At 38.5% G+C, this 6347-nt stretch overlaps 1 pseudogene; it reads left to right on the forward strand.

Annotated features, from left to right (window-relative positions):
* Window positions 1-338: 338 nt before the first annotated feature.
* Window positions 339-469, forward strand: LOC123953720 (annotated as a pseudogene).
* Window positions 470-6347: the final 5878 nt, after the last annotated feature.

Below are 6347 nucleotides of genomic sequence, written 5' to 3' on the forward strand. Positions count from 1 at the left end.
GGTCATGGTCTCAGGGTCCTGGGATCGAGCCCCCCATCCGGCTCTCTGCTCAGCGGGGGAGCCTGCTTCCTCCTCTCTCTCTGCCTGCCTCTCCGCCTATCTGTGATCTCTGTCAAATAAATAAAATTTTAAAATCTTAAAAAAAATAATTTAAATGTTTTTGTGCAAGCAGGAGGAAACAATTTGGCAGTCAACTCTATTCACTTGACAACATACAGAAGGGTATATTAGCATAACTGGAACTGAAAAAAGGCCTCTTAAGTAAGAGGCCAAATAAAATAGTTAATAGTGAGAAAATGATTTTATTGGGACTTGAGCTTTAAAAAACAGTAAAATTCAGCTTTGCGCAGTGGCAGTATTGAAGCCAATGAGGTTCATCCGAGGCATAATTATTGCTAATTGAAAACTTTTCCTAAAAAACACGAAAATTCATGAAAATATATTTCTCATTTTTGACAAAATTTAGATTATAATTGTAACCTTGTGGTGTTTCTTAGAAGGAGAAAAAAAATCAAGTGTCACTGGGAGTGAGGGGTGGGTCCTTCCTCCCTCCAAATTGTACACTACCTCAACATAATCTCTTTCCACTTATATTTAATTTTCACAGCATTATCTTAAGGACAGTCATTCATACAAACTTATTTCTGGGCTTTATCAGTTTTCCCCAGAATCTCAGTAACAAATCCTTTGACATTCAAATTATGTTCTTTTGGAGTGCCTATCTTGTCATCATTGTTATTGTTTTATCTTTAATTATTGATGAGTCTGATTATCAGATTGACGTTTGGCACTGGTATGACTTGAGCTGATCTCATCATCTGAAGGCAGAGGTAGCAAGGTAGGATATTTGAGTGGCCAATTAGTGAATATTTTCATGTTATCATGGCTTACTTTACTTCACAATCTTGTTACCAGAAGGATATGCAGGTAATGATTAAAGATAATTCCCTCTAGTCTTGAACATATAAAGCTAACAGTCTTTTTAATGGGGGACATACATTTCCTACTTTCCACTGTAGGAATGTACTATTACTTATTTAACCAATGCATTATTGATGGACAGGAAGGGTGTTAAGGTTTTTGCAAGCACAAACAATGATGACATGAACATTCATACATACATGTGTATTTCTTTGCATATAAGGAAAAATTTTAGAAGTGGAGTTGCCAACTCAAAGGGTCCTAGTATGGTCCATATTTTGATAGACACTATCAAACTGCCCTTTAAATGGCTTCACCAATTTATCCTCCCACGAACAATGTATCAAATGGCCTACTCATCACTCCCTTGATGACACTGAGTATTATCACAACTCTCTAATTTGTGCCAGTCTGATGCTGAAAAAAAAACTATCGTTTTTATTTTCATTTCTTTCATTATAGATGATGTTAAACTTACCCTTTATTCTTTTGTCTTTTACCATTTGTATTTTTCTATAAACTTCCTAGTCATGTTCTTTATCTGTGTTTATAATTCAGTCATTCATCTTTTCCACATTCATGTGTAAGATCTTTTTCCATATTAAAAAAAATAGCCCTTTGTTCTATGGGATGCATATATATTTTTTTCCATATCTCATTTGTCTTGGACTTTGTTTTGGGTGTTGTTGTCATATAAACATTAAATTTTCAAGTATTCCATTTTAGCAGACTTTTGTTTATGGCTTCCACACTCTGTGTCATGTTTAGTAAAGTCATCCCCCCTGTAAAATTGCTTTTAATTCCACTGTGTTTTCTTCTTGAATTTTTATATTTTATTGCTAAGGACGTTAAAAATGCTTGGAACAAGAGATCTTTGAAAAATAACTTTTTATTCCATTTGTAGGTTTGGTCATCACTCTTTCCCTGTCTTATAAGATAAGTGTAATAACAGGAGTAAACACCATCGCTTTCCTCCCTTCTGCTAACATGGAGAACATATGTGCCCACTAAACTTGTCTGATTACAAATTATGACTGAAGGAATGAGGGAAGGGTTTTTGTGTATACAAGTCACCAGATGTTTTATAATGATTCTGTTAATATGAGCCTCAGGATTAGACTAGAACCAGTGTTACAGGTCAAGACTGAAGCTCATTGACCAAGCTATGCGGGAAAGTTTGTGCACTGCCTGCTGGCACAATACATAAATATCCAGATTTATTACTCTCTGTCTCCAGCACCGAATTTGCCCACAGATTTATGAAAGGGAAAACATGAAATTGAGATTTGTAAATATCTGAAGTTTACTTCTGAGATCTAAAAAGGCAGTAAGAAGTCTAGTAATAAATGCAAAATAGAGGTTGGGGAATGCAGTGAGTTTGCAATTATAGGAATATAACTTAAGGAAGGAATCACAAACAATAAAATTTAATAATTTCACCCTTGGTTCATAAAACACTGAGCTCCAACTGACATAAATTATTAGCTTGAGGTAAAAAGGAGGTAAGTGAATATGGATCATCACAAAGGAAATCGTTGGTAGATTTGGCAACTAGAGTTAGATTCTCTAATTCTTCTGATAGGATGATTCTCCTTGCAAGTTGGTAAAGGTCAAAAGACTTTAAGATGTTTTACCAATATGCATGATGTTCATTGTCTTTTGCCTCTGGAGTGATACAGCTGAGTCACACAGCTGGATGCATGGGCTGTATCAATTATGAGCTGTGTTCCAGTCTCTGCTGGGTACCTTTGTCCAGGGAGGGCCTGAATGGAACCCCAGTGTTTGTTCAGTTTCTGGCAGAGATTTCTTGATCTCAAGGAAAGGAGACCCAGTGTGTGACCTAGAGATAAGCATGATTAACCAATGAGATGACAATGAGAGTTAGCTGGGGAACTTCCTCAATAAGGGAAGACCCCAGGAGGAGAAACATTCGGTCCTGGTCCTAAGTGTGAATGCAATTGTGTGATGGTGTAATGCTCTAGTGGTCATTCCATAGTAGTGAATGGAAGACCAAGAGGCTTGATCTAAAGCCCTAACACCAGTGTGTTACCAAAACAGTGCTGAGAATTCTCCTACTTTTGAACTTTAATGTAAGAAAAATCCCATTTGTTGAAGTCACTGTTAGTTGGGTTTTGTGATTCTTGAAGCTAAAAGCTTTCCCAATTGATAAAGAACCACCAGGGCCATTGTAAGGATTAAATGAGATGGTATCATTAACCTTGTTGGTGGGGAACATAGAAAGGACTCAGGAATTGGTGACCGCCATGACAGTGGTGCACCCTTAGGATGGTAATACCTGTGTCAGAATAAGAAGGATCATAGAGAGTCTGGGGCTGAGCTAAAATCACCCCAATTCGAGTTTCTTTTGTCTTGGGTGAATTACCTACCCTAGGGCTCAATTTACATTTACATCTGTAAAAAGGAGTTAATAATAATACTTGTCTCCCAAGGCAGGGTATGAGAAAAGCACTTTATAAAGTATGAAGTATGATAGAGAGGTTACTTGTTATTGTTATAGTATCTTGGCCCTCGGTTTCAAAGACGGGATAAAAATTGCCCTCAAATTGGGTATAAAAGCAATAATAAATGACTGAGCCTGATTTTAGTCAAGGGTATTTAGTAACAAGAATTAAAAATAACTTTCAATCTGTCTTAGCCATAAGCAGATCTCATTTTCATACCTGGGAACCTAAAAAAAGGCAATAAAATCACCTTATCTAGAGTGGGAAGGATGAGTTATTTTCCCCCCACAGTTTCAGTGCACTATTAAAGGAAGCTTGACAATGAAAAAGAATGAGAATTTTAAAATTCTCTGGAAGGTGACACAGCAGGGAGTAGATTATAGAAATGAAGGTCAGGTGTTGGGGGGAGAATAAGATGTTTCATGGGGTGCTCGGCAGAGAAGTGGATCTCAGAAAGGATCTAGAAACAGCAGTCAATTATAGTTAGTTCCTTTTTGGTGTTCTCTAACTTTGGTTCGAGTTTGGCTCTAACTTTGGTGGGCAGTTCCCCTGGAGACAAGGAGTTATATGTCCCAAGGATACAAGATGGGAGCTTGCTTAGGCCCAGTCAGTCAGTAAGGGAGCTTGCCATCTCTGCTCCAGTGTCCCTGAACATAAACATACACAATCAGCAACGTGCAATCAGGATGCGTAATAATTGAAGTTGATATCTGGTGTTTCACCTCTTAAACCTCTACGCTAAGGCACTCATAAGACTTTTAGCCAAAAATGATAAAGAAAATATCTCTGTGCCTGGTTTGGTATGAGTTTTTGTTTTGTCATCCTAATTCCAAGTAATTCAGTAATTCTGTGTCTCAAAATGCTCCAGATCCCACGTGGATTTGGTTATTTCCTTGTAACACAGTGGAGTCATGAGTTACTGAGAAGTTTCTGACTAACATTACTGAAAATTCATACATTAAAAAAAATAAACTTCATCAATTGAAAATATTAGTTTTATTTCTATTCTGACCTGCAGAGTTGGGGTTTTCTATAAATCAAGGAGGTGGGCTTTTCCTGTAATGTCCGTTCTGCCTATGATGGCCTGAAAAATCCAACTGATCTCAGTTGGGTGGCGGTTTTTTGATGACCCCAGCCTTTCATAGGAAAGCAACAATCTCTGGGTAAGTACTAATATCAGATCATCGTTATCCATTAACCAAAAAACAATTATTCTATGGTTAATTTCTGAGCTACATTTCTACCACTATGGGTTAGCTCTTTAATTATTTCATGCCCATTTCAATGAAGGCAACAAAAGCAGACAGATTCAAATTTTGTTCCTGGCACTATGAATGAGCTGAACATTTAATTCTGAAGGGACTGTCCCTTTGCTCATCAAGCTCTGTTAACATTCGTTTATTAGTTAGCTGAGCAGCTAAGCTAAAGATACCCCCACTTACAATGACTAAATAAGAAAGATGTCTGTCCCTCTCTCATGGAACAGTCCAGAGGTGGATGGGCAGCCCTGTGCCGGTAGGTGGCTCTGACATATTCAACTTGTGACTTCCACTTAGGGGTCCAAAGTGATTGCCATAGTCCTTCCCACCTCACTGCCAGAGGGAAGACCTACCCATCTTATTTTATTTTTTTAAAAGATTTTATTTATTTATTTGACAGACAGAGACCACAAATAGGCAGAGAGGCAGGCGGGGGATGTGGGGGGAAGCAGGGTCCCCGCTGAGCAGAGAGCCAGAAGCGGGGCTCCATCCCAGGACCCTGAGATCATGACCTGAGCCAAAGGTAGAGGCTTTAACCCACTGAGCCACCCAGGCGCCCCAGACCTACCCATTTTAAAGACAAGCTTTGGAAGTGGCTCCCATCACTCTCCCAGTCATCCTGTCGGCCAGATCATAGTTCCACCGAGCTAGAAGGGCTGTGAGTAAATGTGGAACTGAAAACTCACCCATGGGATCAGCTAAGATTCTGTTGTTATGAGAGAGGGAAAGAATGGATGTTGAGGAATAACAGAAGTCTACTATATGGGGTATACTAAAATGAAGCTTCCGAAACTTTAGCTTCAACCTGGGGACCTTGTTGAAATACAGATGCTGATTCAATAGGTCTGGGTGGAACCGGAGACACTATGTTATCTAACAAACTTCCTAAGCTTGACGTCAGTGCTGCTGGTCTGTGGACCACAGTGAGCAGCAAGGAACTCGAAGCCTCTCCTGATTGCCAGGAACAAGATTTCTTTAGAATCATTTACAGTCAGGGAGGCGGTAAGGAATCAGGGCAACTCTAGTTAGGACAATCCTCTTTTGACGCAGAATATTTATCTTTGTGGGAATGTGCCATTTTTCTCTCATACCAAACTGAATAATTCTCTACGTATTCTCTAGCCCCAAATCTAACAGAAACATTAGTAGCTTCAGTTAGACTGGGGACCTTCCCCAACCAAATGCCATGATTTCATGGGTCACCTGGCAGTCTGTAAATGGGATAAACTTTGGTTTATCAGTAGCCACATTAACATGAATAGCCCGATTTGGCTTCCCTGAGCAAAGAGTGGTAGGCACTACAGCTTAAATTACAGGGGAACCCAGACAGAAAACCATATATAGTGTCTTTGTTTGGATGTTAGAGCAAAGCACAGAAACTTAACACTTTGTGGGTGAAAACTGAGAAATATCAGGGCAATACAGACTTACACTTTGATATGATGGCATATAATTATTGTAGTTGGTAAAATTCACTGTTTTTTACTTACAGAAATAATAGATGCACATACTGAAAAGCACAAAAAATCCCCCATAATTTCAATTTTAGTTAATTCACATTTTTCCAAAATAACTTTACATTAGGCAAGATAAGGAGTACCAAGTTATAGAAAGAACATAAGAGGAATATTTTAAATAGAAAAGATACACTGTTCATACTTTATACAACTGACTTACAATGCTTTGCTCTTCAATATCGATGTGT

Source organism: Meles meles, chromosome 11 (assembly GCF_922984935.1).
Source record: "Meles meles chromosome 11, mMelMel3.1 paternal haplotype, whole genome shotgun sequence".
Taxonomy (NCBI): Eukaryota; Metazoa; Chordata; class Mammalia; order Carnivora; family Mustelidae; genus Meles; species Meles meles.